The sequence below is a fragment of the Natator depressus genome, chromosome 12 (genome assembly GCF_965152275.1).
Source record: "Natator depressus isolate rNatDep1 chromosome 12, rNatDep2.hap1, whole genome shotgun sequence".
NCBI lineage: Eukaryota > Metazoa > Chordata > Testudines > Cheloniidae > Natator > Natator depressus.
In genome coordinates, this window is record NC_134245.1 from 18,291,076 (window position 1) to 18,304,880 (window position 13,805).

Sequence of the window (13,805 nt, forward strand, 5' to 3'; positions counted from 1 at the left end):
TAAATCATTTTGAGCATGGCTTATATTGGTTTAACTTAAATCCATACAAGTGGATTGCATTGATTTAACTATATCGATTTCAAAACTGATTTAAATAAAACAGTACAACCTTTTTTGTGCATAAGATAAGGCATTAATGTAGGGCCTATGTCCTTTCCCTTTGTAAAGTCCTTAATTCTGTGGTCCCAGATTCATGCAGACCCCCACGTAAAGATTTGCTTGTGCAGATCTATTGCAGGATGAAGACCCTTGGCACAGGGATCTCTTAATGGATTTTCGACATCACACTTCGGAGTGCTATCATATAATTAGCAATTTAGAGCAACTAATATGTTTACAACTCATGAATGTTATGATAAATTTTTGCCTTAATAGAATTGAAAACCAAGGGTAAGCGTATCCAGTAAATGAAGGTGTAATTATAATGTGGGTAGGCATATCTGTGCTAGCTTTAATCTAGCTAGTACAGGTAATAATAGAAGTGAAGATGCGGTGGGACAAGCTTCAGCTCAGGCTAGCTGCAGCAGTACAAGCCTGCCAGGGATATGTTCAGGGTATGTATGTAGCCTGCACGACGATCACAGCTTCCTTTGCTGTGTAGACGTACCTGATCACAGAAAACAAGTAAATAATTAAAGTGAGACAATAAAAGGTGCAGAACAAGTGCAGAGTCTGCAATGGGGGCAGGGCTAGTGACCTGAAGTCACGCGGGACTCTCTGTGCACACCAGCCACAGACGGCTCAGCACTTTTTGAGGCAAACTAATAATGGGTCACCTGGATGTGATAAGAACCCAACGACTGGGGACAGAGAACAGCCATTGTGTCAAGACACCGAGGGGCAGAAACTACTTTTCAGCCCCGCGTGGGATCTGACATGATCCTGAGAGAGCTGGGCAGATGCAGAAGAGGTGACAAGGCTCCACGGCCTAACAGGGGATAAAAAACAACACAGGTGCGGCAGGAGGGACCCCTGGGAACTGGAGGGACCTGCTGTGGTCCCAGGTGCGCACTCGGCAGAGCTCTGGGTGACCCCTGTTTTGGGGGACGGGGGCTGTTGGGGACACTAGGTTCGGCGTGCTGGGGGGGCTGCCTGAGGTCCTGGCGGGCCCGAGTATTGGGGCACCGCTGGAGTGACAAGGTGCCCGTGGCTGACGGGCCCGCTGGGATCGCCCGCCCGCGATGAGGTCACCCGCGGGCTCCCGAGGCCTATGAGAAGCCGGCGGGCTGCGTGCGCGTGCGCGGAGGCCGCTACCGGGGTGCGCGCCTCCGCCGCCCGCGTCGGGAACTGGGAGCGCGCGTCGCTGGCGGACTGTGCATCGCGGCAGGCCGGCGCGCTCCCGTGCGTGGCGGTGTCTCCTCGGCCGGCGGGCGGGAGGGAAGGAGCGAGCGGTTGGTTTGTCGGGCCGGGCCCCAGCCGTGTCAGCGAGAGCCTCGTAGCGAGTCGCCCCGCAGCCGGGAAGGTAAGGGGGAGCCAGGCCGCTTGCAGCGTGGTCCCGCCCAGCGCCCACAGGTGAGCGGGGAGGGAGACCGGGCGGCCCCTGAGGGGCAGGGATCTCTCGCGGCGGCGGCCTTCACCCCCCCGTCAGTCCCCGCCCGGGCCGCCCCCGCGGAGCGCTGGTGGGCGCCGCGCCCGGGGGAGGCCCCGTCCGAGCCCCAGGGGCGGGAGAGTCGCTGCGGCTGCAGAGAAGACTCGGGACAAGGCCCCGCCGCGGCCTAAGCGCAGCCTCGGCGCCCGGCTTCCTCTTCCCGGGAGTAGCCAGCCCGCCGGGCCCCGGGCTCCAGCTGCGAGGGGCCAGGGGAGCCGCGGGCGCGGCGCTGAAGGGCGGGCGGGGGTCCCCCTTACAGCGCCAGGCCCGAGTCTCCGTGGCTGGGGACAGCGAGCCTGTGCTGAGGCCGGCTCTCGGGTCCGGGGGTCTGTGTGCCTGGGGAAGGCGAGCTCGCCTCTGTCACCAGTCCGAGGCAGCCTGGAGCTCGCCTGCTGGCTGCGGACGGAGGGGTTTGTTTTGAGGCCATGTGTGGGCCCTGGGGGCACGGTGGAGGCGCCGCTCCGCCTCCGGGGCTGCCCCTTTGTGAGCCCGGCCTCGTTGACTCGTGCTTTGTGTCTGTGCTGCGGGACTGGAGCCGAGTTCGGAGCTCGCAGCCGGCATGGCGAAGGTCGGCGGGGCCGCAGCGTGTCTGGGAGCCAGAGGGCTTGGGTGTGGGGGGAGAGAGCTGCTACGCCCTGTCTCAGGGGGTCTCAGTGAAACCAAAGGCTGGGGAGCCTCTGCCCCCTCCCATCACCCACTCCCCCATGGATCCCGATCACATGGGCTTCTGTGGAAGACAGGATCCTGGACTAGCTGAGCCAATGATCTGATTCCATATGGCAATTCCCGTGAGACCAAACGTCTCCATTCTCTTACCTCTCCTGGGAGGAAGACAGAGGAGTTTTACTCATCCTTTCCATCACTCTGCCCTTCCTTCCTATGGTCCTAGCAACCCCAAGCCAGAGCGCCTCTGCTTTACTCTTCCATTTCTCCCCACTCCTCTACAGTTTAAATTAGCACTATCTAGTTTGCAGTGGTTTATTATTACTGTTTGTAGTAATGGACAAAATATAATAACCACTCATCAAACACAGAGGAAGAGAGTCCCCTCTTAGAGCAGTGTACAGATTAAAAATACGAAATCAAAAGGTGGGAGAAACAGTTCCTTTGCATAATAGGCAAACGTCTTATGAATTACTTTGTCGTTTATTTAAAGATAAATATGCTAAACTACTCTTCCCACACCCTCCTTCCACAATCTAGTCCTCTCTACCATATTCCCAGTTTGTGTACTTATCTCTTTCTTCCCATGAGCAGTTTACTCATAAGCTAAACAATGAAATAGACTTAACTAGTTCCTTCTCTTTATCTCAGAAGTGGGGGCTCAGGAAGGTTTTAAATGAGGGTCATGGCTTTGTGGACTAGCAGCTCATGAAAGACATTCTGTATGTTGGGTTCAACATGGAAGAAAGTATGGGAAGGGTCATGGGATAAGCAGACAAATAGAGCAATGATGCTGGGTCTGTTGCTGGAGACCAAAGGCTTGGTGGAGCCTCTTCTCACCCCTAAATCTTTTAAACTGGGTCTAATGAGCTGAAGGTTTGAGGAATTTGACTTACAGTCCTCTTAATGAAGCACTTGTCCAAAGAAATAGTGAAGGAGTACCTTCTAAGATCTATAAATTACTATACAGTCATTTGGGAGTAATATGGATCTTTATGAGGAAGTGGTTTAGTTAATTATAAAACAAATTTAGAGAATACATTTAATAGATAAGTCAAAGTAATTTTAGTTTTGCAACCTATTTTATGCTGATCTCTTGATGTGGAAACTGAACTAATTGTATAAATAAGATAATTGAATTAATCTGGATGTAAACTAATGTTCTTATCCATCACTAAAAGGGACTGCATCAGATCTCTTTAACTTGAGCTAGTGGACAGTAGCAATCAATCTTAAAATTTAGAGCAGCACTATCATGTAGTTCAGGCCCAAAATTTAGGGATTTATTGGCCACACTATGTATTATAGTGGTTTTCTTTTTGGAATTTTGCTAAAAAAATGAGGACCAGAAAGAGAGATTTGGATAAGTGAGAAGGTGGCTACAAACAAAAGTGAAAATTAGTCAGTTCTGATTGTCAAATCTAAATGAAAACATAACCTGATGTAAGTTAAACTTCTGTCTTTTAGTTCTACTAAGTTAAGGTTTCTTAGTAACAAAGGTAAAGACATGTTCATGTCTTGTACAGTGACCCCTTTCAAGCAGTTTTCTTTGATTCTCACATTGTAAACTTCTGAGGTATACATGCAACTTTTATCTTTAAAGAAATGTTGTTCACTTGTATATTTCTGTGAGGGTCTTAACTGGGTGCAGCCAAATGATCTCCCCAGCATATACTATATTACAACACAATCAGTAGAATACATGCCACACAAACAACACTGGGTAGTCATATTTTCAGGTAATAGCACAGGTTTACCTGATCTGTCATTCCATTAGCACACACTTCTCAGTGGCAGAAGAGCTTTTAATTCAGTGATTTGGGGCATTTCATACCTTATTGAAATTTACCTAGTAATATACTGTCAACATTTTAGAAGTGTTAGTGTAAAACAAACAGCTTGACTGCCAAAATAGCACTGATACATAATTTGCTCTTTTATAGTGCCTTATCTGTAGTAACTCCTGAATTCTAATCCAGACTGTGCACTGATTTTCTGTATGGCTTTGGGCAAGTCATTTCAACTGCGTGCCTCATTACCATTATCTATAAAATGGGGATTCTTAACCATCTCACTATGATGTTGTGAGGACTGGTTAATATTACTAAAGTGCTTTTATCATATAAAGAGCTAGATAAGTACAATTAACCCTGGATACATGCACTTTGTTTTCTTGTGAGTGGTAGTGTAGGTAGGGGAGAGGGTGTAGGTCTGTGGTGGTATCACAGTGCTGAGAGTTGAATATTGAATTTCAAGTTACTTCATTTCCCCAGTAAAAAATTGTTTAGTGTCAAAACTGCAGAATCTAGCTCACTTTGTTTTTCTATATCTGGAATTGTATCAAACATTTACAATACTACATATCTCCATGTAGTAAAACTGGTGCAAAATATGTGTAGGCAATACATTTTAAAACAATAGCTGACCATTTCCTCCTTTTGTCTGTCTGACCTGAGGTCAGAATTCTGTATATTTTTCTGTATTAGTTGATGGCCATGCGAACACACAGCAAAGCAAGCAGATTGCAGCACCTTGCATTACTTAAGCTATTGGTGATGTCATCTGCTCTTGAAAGACAACAGAACTTTGAACTTCGGTCTTTGGTGTTGGCAAGTACTGTATAAAGCCTTTCAATTCACCTTTAAAGGTCTGCTCTGGCATTTGTGCATTATACTCAATGAATTTTACGATTATACAAGGGATCCTAAATCAGACCCTAATACTGCAGTATGTGACTGCAACAGATTTTCAGATTAGTCAGTTTAAGTGTTGGGGTTTGAACACTGTGTACTCTAAACTGTGGATATTCTGAAAGGGAAGAATGTTTGAGTGGCATTTACATACTGTTTATGATAGGTTTCAGAGTAGCAGCTGTGTTAGTCTGTATCCACAAAAAGAACAGGAGTACTTGTGGCACTTTAGAGACTAACAAATTTATTTGGGCATAAGCTTTCGTGGGCTACAGCCCACTTCATCAGATGCATAGAATGGAACACATATTAAGAAGATTAGAGAGAGAGAAGGTGGAAGTTGCCATATAAACTGTAAGAGGCTAATTAATTAAGATGAGCTATTATCAGCCGGAGAAAAAAACTTTTGTAGTGATAATCAAGATGGCCCATTTAGACAGTTGACAAGAAGGTGTGAGGATACTTAACATAGGGAAATGGATTCAATATGTGTAATGACCCAGCCACTCCCAGTCTCTATTCAAACCCAAGGGAATGGTATCTAGTTTGCATATTAATTTAAGCTCCGCAATTTCTAAATGGGCCATCTTGATTATCACTATAAAAGTTTTTTTTCTCCTGCTGATAATAGCTCATCTTAATTAATTAGCCTCTTACAGTTTGTATGGCAACTTCCACCTTCTCTGAATGTGTGTGTATGTATGTGTATATATATCTTCTTATTGTATGTTCCATTCTATGCATCTGATGAAGTGGGCTGTAGCCCACGAAAGCTTATACTCTAATAAACTTGTTAGTCTCTAAGGTGCCACAAGTACTCCTGTTCTTTTTACTGTTTATGATGTATTTTCAAACAGCTGCATTCAGAAGAGGGCCTTCAGATTTATGATGGAAATGTCCATGTTAAGTGTGGTTAATGTACAGGCTCTCTAGAGTGTTAAATGATTTTTATTTACAAGGATGATTTTTAAAGCTTGCTATTGAATTGTAAAGGGAAAAAAAATTACTTTAACGTAATTTCCTGTGGATGGTGCCTCGCTTGATAATGTAGGTATGTTAAAATGCTTATCTTTATTGTTCCTGTTTACTATAAATCACAATCTTTGCTTCTGTATTTAGAGGAAGTTCTCTATTAGCTTTACTATGGTAAGCTCCTTTTTTATAAATCTCATTAAAATTTGCTGTAGGGTGAAACTTGATATACGGTCTTGGTTTGAAAGGGAATTTTAAAATGTATCAGCATTTGTGTGCTTTGTCTGTTTTTATCGCTCAAATAGCATAACTGTTAAAGTGCAATGCTTAATCATTATTCTCTTTTAATAGATTAATGTTTTGAAAAGGTAGAATAGTGAAGTTTGTAATCTTTTACAAGTTATTGCCCACTGAGACACTGGGGGTGCAAGGTCCTGGAGGCTATGGTCATTCAATCAGTGCAATGAACCTCAAATTAAACGTCTGCTTAGGCTTTGAGATGGTAGATTGTCATGGCTTCATTGTTCCTTTCCTATTTAGTAAAACATTCTGATTTATATTTTCCCCAAGTGGTTGCAGTTCTGCAATCTTTTGAGAAACATGACATTAGGAAAGTTTACAAAAATGAAGATTTTTAAAAAGTGCTAATAAGAATAATCAGGAACAAACTAACACATGCAGATGTATTGTGGCAATGTTTTTCCATAGGTACACTTGAAATTTGATGTATAACTTGTTACTAAGGCCTTGGTCTTGCCATGAGTTCTGTGTGAGTAGAGGAGCCCCATTAACTTCAGAGTAGCAGCCGTGTTAGTCTGTATTCGCAAAAAGAAAAGGAGTATTTGTGGCACCTTAGAGACTAACCAATTTATTTGAGCATAAGCTTTCGTGAGCTACATCCAATGAAGTGAGCTGTAGCTCACGAAAGCTTATGCTCAAATAAATTGGTTAGTCTCTAAGGTGCCACAAGTACTCCTTTTCTATTAACTTCAGTGGAGTTCTGCACAGGGATACACCTGCATAGAATTCGATTTAAGATTGGGGGCAGATTCCTTGTCTAAACACAAGTTGCACTAGTTTAAATCCATTTAAAAGTCAGTTTTAGTTAAGCAAGTGCAACTTTGGTGCATAGACAGGGCCCTAATATTTTCTTTTTACCCTCATCCTTAAAGTATGATTGTTTTCTGATAAGTAGCTGTAAAAATGGCATCTTATTCAATAGTTTTGCTCTTTGTATCTACTCAGAGACACATCTGCTTATTTTTAGTTACCAAAATATGATTTTAAAACTTTTTATTCCTTATAGCACTACAGACCCAACATAGGTGAGAGCTGGATTCTGTTCCTTCTTGTGCATCAACATAATGGTTTATAACAGTGTTTTTCAACCTTTTTTCATTTGCAGACCCCTAAACACTTCAAATGGAGGTGCAGACCCCTTTGGAAATTTTAGACAATCTGTGGACCTCCAAGGGTCTGCAGACCACAGGTCGAAAACCAGTGTTCTGTGGTAATGGCAACCTTTTGTGGACCCCTTAGACATACTCTGTGGACCTCACGTTTAAAACCATGGGTTTATAGCATTCTAATCACTTATATCTGTGCAACATTGATGGCAGTGGGGTTACACAAAATGAATATTGGTTACACAGGTGTGACTGAGGGAATAGTTTGGCTTGCAGAACAGGTTGAGTTCGTAGGGCTGACAGAAGAAACATCGTTTTACTTGTAAAGTGAGCATGTTTGGTACATGACTGATGCCATTTTCAGTCACTTTTGAGTGCAAAACTTCCAAGTAAATTGTAATGTCCTCATAATTACAAAAAAAAACCCCAACATCAAACCCCCCTCCCGCACCCCCAACTGTTAAAACATCCTTTTAGGTTGCAAAGTCAAGGACTCAGAAGTTAGAAAATGGAGAATTTATGATGCTAGTACAACCTTAATTCTGTCAGTTTTCCTGAGCAATGGAAGAGAGAAGTGAAATGGTGATTTTTAGCAGTTTATAATTTGGCTAAATCTGAACAAAATATCCTGGGACAAAGCCTTTGGGTTAGAGAAGAGTATTTTCTTTCTCCTCGCTGAATTTGAAAGGCCAGCCTCATACAATGGAACCTGTTCTTAGAACTTCACAAAAAAGGTCACAAGAATCTTTGAAAAGTGTTAGCCTTCATATAGAAGTTGCTACCAGCACGCCCTAAAATAAAGATGGTAAATTTCCAGACCTGTAGTCTGAAGTTTTTTATCGTCAGGGCAGACAGTTGATGAGGGAGGGTATTGTAAACTTCTTCCAGTTTTCCTCATCCATGACTTAGAGAGACCATTATTAGGCCTGACTATAGTTCAGCGCTCATGTCCATTTGGATGTTAAGGAGTACTTGTGGCACCTTAGAGACTAACACATTTATTTGAGCATAAGCTTTCGTGAGCTACAGCTGTAGCTCACGAAAGCTTATGCTCAAATAAATGTTAGTCTCTAAGGTGCCACAAGTACTCCTTTCCTTTTTGTGAATACAGACTAACACGGCTGCTACTCTGAAACCTGTCATTTGGATGTTAGTTTCTCTTCTGGGCAAGTGGAATGCTTGTCAGCAACAATTATATTGTGGAAATGGTTTACTTTAACAATAGGATTGAGACTGCCAACTCACTTTGCATAGGCCATCAGACAGCAGTGACTTTTGGTTACTACCAAACTGGGCTAGATTTGAATACATGATCTAAAATGGTTAGTGTTTCAGTGTTCTCATTACCAATATCCTGAGCCTTCAGTTCCTCGTAACTCTGTTTCTATCTTGTGTACTTACTGTAGTACTGAGCATTCCGTATCACTAATATATTTGAACATCCCTGTGAGGCAGGCAGTACTATTATCTCCAATTTTCAGATGGAGAGCTGAGGCACGCTTACTTGGCCAAGGTCACACAGAAAATTTGTGGGCGAGTAGGGACCTGAACCCAGGTTTCCCAAGTCCCAGGCTAGCACCCTAAAGACTGGACCATCCTTGCCAATGCCACTGGTCTTACAGTTTTTTTAGGTTTTTGTGTAATGTGGTTGTCTAAGAAGCCAACAGTCCAGGCTGTTTTTGCTTGTTGTACCTCAGGGTGATATTCTTGGCTAAAGAGCACGAAAGCAGTCCTTCTTATTTATGAGGTAAAGCCCCATTTATTTTAACGAATATAGTTCATAAAAAGCATGCTCTACAGGCCAGTAGGAACTAGAAGCACTGCAAAAACAGCACATTTAGTACTAGTGAGCAGAAAATCAGGGAGAGTTACTTGTAAGTAATCTCTTCTGAGTTAAAGAACAGCACTGATGTATATGTAGAAAGTGTTAAGAAATTAAATGCTTAAGAATTTAAGATGATCAGGGATGTAGGAATACCAATAAACTCTTATGGCAAGAGCATATATTATAATGAATTGAGACCACTTCAGTGCTCTTGTTTTACCTGTAGCATATCAGCAAGATGTAAATAGTCTAGTATTTAATTTAATGGAGAATAAACAAACACTCCACATCAAATTCCAAAACTTCTTTCATCTATTTAAAATACATATTTTAAAATGTTCCAGCAGCTTCAAAATGACCATTTTAAATGTGGGCTTGCATCTTGTTCTTACATGTGGGCTTGCATCTGTGATTCATCACTCTGTCCTTCAGGGACATGTTACAATTAAAATAAGGAACACACAGGTTTTTGCAAAGGAACTATTTATACACACGTGTTCGTTCTTTTTGAAAGCAGAAGAGTTACAGATCTATAGAAAAAATAACAAACACTTGGCTCCATCAGTTTCCTTACCAGTCCTGAGAGTCTTTTGGTCAGAGGTCTGTCTTCATTCAGGCTAGGTGGAGAGTTCCTTGAGCCACGTTAGCCTTTGTCAGTATGGTCCTCCAGGTTTTTAGGAGTGGGCCACTGTAGTCCTAAGTTGATAATTGTGGCCGCCTGGTAGCAATACTTGTGTTTTTGGACTGCTGCTTTTCTATTATGAAGCACTCCCATATAAAGGGAGAATAAAAAGTAAGATCTGTGTCATAACCTGGCCTAGTTCCATTCCCTCTAAACAAATACCAGCCTGTTGTGAGGGATCCAACTGCTGAGTCCCATGTACTGCTAAGCTCCCTGGGTCTGGGTAGTGAATTATGACTATTCTTAGTTCCGGGATACTCAGGTACATGTTGCAGGTCTGATAACCTGTCTTGGCAGTGGAGACTCTGCAGTCTAGCTGCCTAGATCCTGGAACCAGTGCTTCAGCCCTCATTTGTTTATGCATACTCTCACCAGAGCTCCACCCTTGTGGTTTAACCCTTAATAGATCTTTGACAGATAAAATAAGGAACATAGGCTTTGTACCAGAACTTAAACATACACACACTCTTCACTTTTTGGCTACGTCTACACTTCACACCTGTGGCAGTGGCATGTAGTTACACATCACAGCAAAAAGAATACTGTGTCCACACTGCTGTGTGTAGCTCCATGTATCAGTGAGAGAGACTACAGAAGGTAGTCAGTTGGGAAAGGCTTCAGCAGCTCCTCACTGCTGGAACATTTCATTGCAGCGAGAAAAGGCTCTGATGCGGGGAGGCCTTTCCCAATTGCCTCCCCATTTCCTGAGCCTTTTTTCCACTGTCTGAGTCATTCCCTGTGGTGTGGAAGAGCTTCAGCAGTGTGGACGCAGTGTAGCTGGGGTAGCATGGCTTAGGCGAGTCAAGAATCATGTCACCCTTCAGATGGGTCTTTGCTCATCTAACCCTTGCCTCACAGTCTGCACTACTCTTTATAACCATGCTGGGAGGGCTACCTGGGTATACACTGCCCCCGAAAAGTATGCAATGTATATGCACCCTTTGATAGCACACAGGGTAGATAGATCTATGCATAAAAGGGGAACTCTCGAGGAGTTGGGTGGTATATTACCTCTGTGTTTGGCACTGAGTCAACCACTGCTGGAACACTGTGTCCAATTCTGTATTCAAGAAGAATATAGCTTGCAGAAGGTTCAGAGAAGAGTCACAAAAATGATTGAAGTATTGGAATACATGCTTACAGTGATAGACCCAAGGAGCTCAATCTATTTTGTTTAACAAAGAGAAGGATAAGGGGTGACCTTGATTACAGTCTATATGTACCTTCATGAGGAACAAATATTTGATAATAGGCTTTTCAGTCTAGCAGATAAACATATAAGACGATCCAGTGGCTGGATATTGAAGCTAAACAAATTCAGAGTGGCAATGAGGTGTACATTTTAAACAGTGAGGGTAATTAATCATTGGAACACTTTTATTAAGGATTGTACTAAGTTCTCCATTATTGGCAATGTTTAAATCAAGATTGGATGTCTTTCTAAAAGATATGCATTAGTTCAACTAGGAATTAATTCAGGAAACTCCAATGGCAGGAGGTAAAACTAGATTATCACATATCTATATGCTGTTCCCTCCCTCAAAGTCCTCCTCACTTCTGAGAGCCTTTGGGGTTTTGGTCAGTCCAGGTCCCTCTGGCCATTTTACTCCTACCCAGTCTTCTGGTTCTGGCAATGGTCCCCTCCTCCCTTTCTTCCCCCACTTGGGCTTGACTACGTATTAAAGTTATTCCAGAATAAAGTAGGGTTATTCTGGAATAACTCACCATATGGATGATGTTCTTCTGGACTAAGAATGCCTTCTTCTAATTTACCTAAGAGAAACCAGGAAAAGACACTCTTAGGGCTTGTCTACATGGTGCCGCATTGCAGACTGCAGGGCTGTCGTAACAATAGATGCAAAACCTGCAGCCACTTCGCTACTACGATGATGCATACCCTCCCACAACACAGCTTTCAAGATCGATGGATCCTGCACATGCCTGTAACAACACATGATGTACCTTGACCAGTGAATCAAATGCCCTAACACCGACTGTGTGTGTGAAACTAATCAGTCAATCCCTATGCTCTTCAATGAACTCTCACAGAAAAATTATAAAAAAACAAAAATACCCTATTAGCAGTGGGTGAACACTTTTCACAAAGTGATCACTTCGTCTTTGACCTCTCATCCTCAAATGTAACCTGCACAACACCTTCAAAAGACAAGCCTGGGAACTTAAATTTATAATTCTGCTAGACACCAAAAATCATGGATTCAGTAGAGACATCGGTTTTGTCTCATTAGAGCGGTCTGTAACCCACTAACTCTCCTTTGTCCTATGACTCATAGAGGTGTTAACTGCCTACTTCATTTTGAATGATTTCTTGCAATATGTTTACTCCTTATTTTAATAATCTGTTCCACCTTGAATTTAGCTGTCACACTCTGATTACCTTTCCCAGACCTGAAGAAGAGCTCTCTGGAGCTCAAAAGCTTGTCTGTTTCCCCAACAGAAGTTGGTCCAATAAAAGCTACTACCACACACACCTTGTCTCTCATATCCAATGACCAACACAGCTACAACACTGCAACATTGGCTATGAGTTTTATAAATGTTTTTTGATCTGTTTTATCAATGGGTTATGAGTGATGTATGGATTGTAATTGACATTCAGAGAGCAAACATTAAATATTGTATTCTATAGCTCACACTGAATGCAAGCTTATTAAAGTATAAAAGATAAGATTCATAGTTCTGTTTGTACTGGTAGTTTGTCCTGTTTTCATAATATTGCAGAATTCTCCTTTATATAAGCTACATGCACTCGTTAAAAAGATATTTAGTTGATGTTTGGATGGAATTACAGCTCATGGATTGATACTTTAAGTTTTCTCTTGGGAATCCTTATATTTTGCAGTTGTTGCTTCCATATGTCATCACTGTGTAGTGATACTTTGCATTGCAATCAGTGTTATGCCTGACTTTGTGCATGGTAACAGTCTGCTTTTATTTACGGGTATTATCGGGCTAAGTTTGCAATTGGAAGGTCATCCTGATTTAATATCTTGCATAGCTCTGCTGAATGTGTTCAGTGCATAGAAAAGTAAATGCACTGTTGTGCGAAGGAATGAACCATCCATTGTTTGTTTAAAACAAACCCAGACACTTACAATTTTCCCCTATCAGATTTGTCTCAATTTAATAAGTGTCAATTTAATAGTTTTTACTAGTGTGTCCCTTAACATAGTGGCATCTATCTCCTTAATAAGGAGATATACCTTTATATGGTATAATGGTCTGCCCAGCATTTACACGGAAGGCTGCATGTTTTCATATGTCTCACGAGAGAGTGTTTTGATGGATTTCTTGGTAACAAATTGAGGATTGAAAATGAAAGCAGCACAGTTTTAGCTGGATTATTATAACAGTTTTAAAGTTGCTAATGTTTTGGATCAGAATAACCTGAACAGTTTCAAAGCCTGTAGATTTAAATGTTGACCTCCCTTGATTACCCTTTGTTATTGGTATTAGTTTCCAAGAGAATATACTTCTTACTAAAGCAGATGCTTACATAGGTATGTAATGAAAAAACAAATGGATGTAATATATAGTATTATAGACTAATTGGGTTATAAGTAAATCTCAGCATGAATTCTTTTTGTTTTAAAAAGATGCTAGAATTTGGAAGCCAAGTCATACAGGGACCTCAGAGTTACGAACACCTGAGTTACAAACTGACCAGTCAACCCTATGCCTCATTTGGAACTGGAAGTACGCAATCAGGCAACATCAGAGACCAAAAAAGAAAAGGCAAATACACTACAGTACTGTGTTAAACGAAAACTACTAAAAAAAAACCAAACTGTTTCTTGTGCTTGTTTCATTTAAATTAAGATGGTTAAAAGCAGCATTTTTCTTCTGCGTAGTAAAGTTTCAAAGCTGCATTAAGTCAACGTTCAGTTGGAAACTTTTGAAAGAACCATAACATTTTGTTCAGAGTTCTGAACAACCTCCATTCCTGAGGCGTTTGTAG

At 42.1% G+C, this 13,805-nt stretch overlaps 1 protein-coding gene across 3 annotated transcripts in view; it reads left to right on the forward strand.

Annotated features, from left to right (window-relative positions):
• Positions 1 to 705: 705 nt before the first annotated feature.
• Positions 706 to 13,805, forward strand: part of SIAH1 (siah E3 ubiquitin protein ligase 1) — a 32,939-nt gene continuing 19,839 nt past the window's right edge. Inside the window, exon 1 of one of the 3 annotated variants that reach the window (XM_074968654.1) lies at positions 706 to 954. The gene's annotated coding sequence lies outside the window, so the exon portion shown is untranslated. Of the gene's footprint in view, positions 955 to 1,288; positions 1,513 to 13,805 lie in introns of those variants that run through there. The other 2 variants (XM_074968652.1, XM_074968651.1) reach the window with 2 other exon arrangements.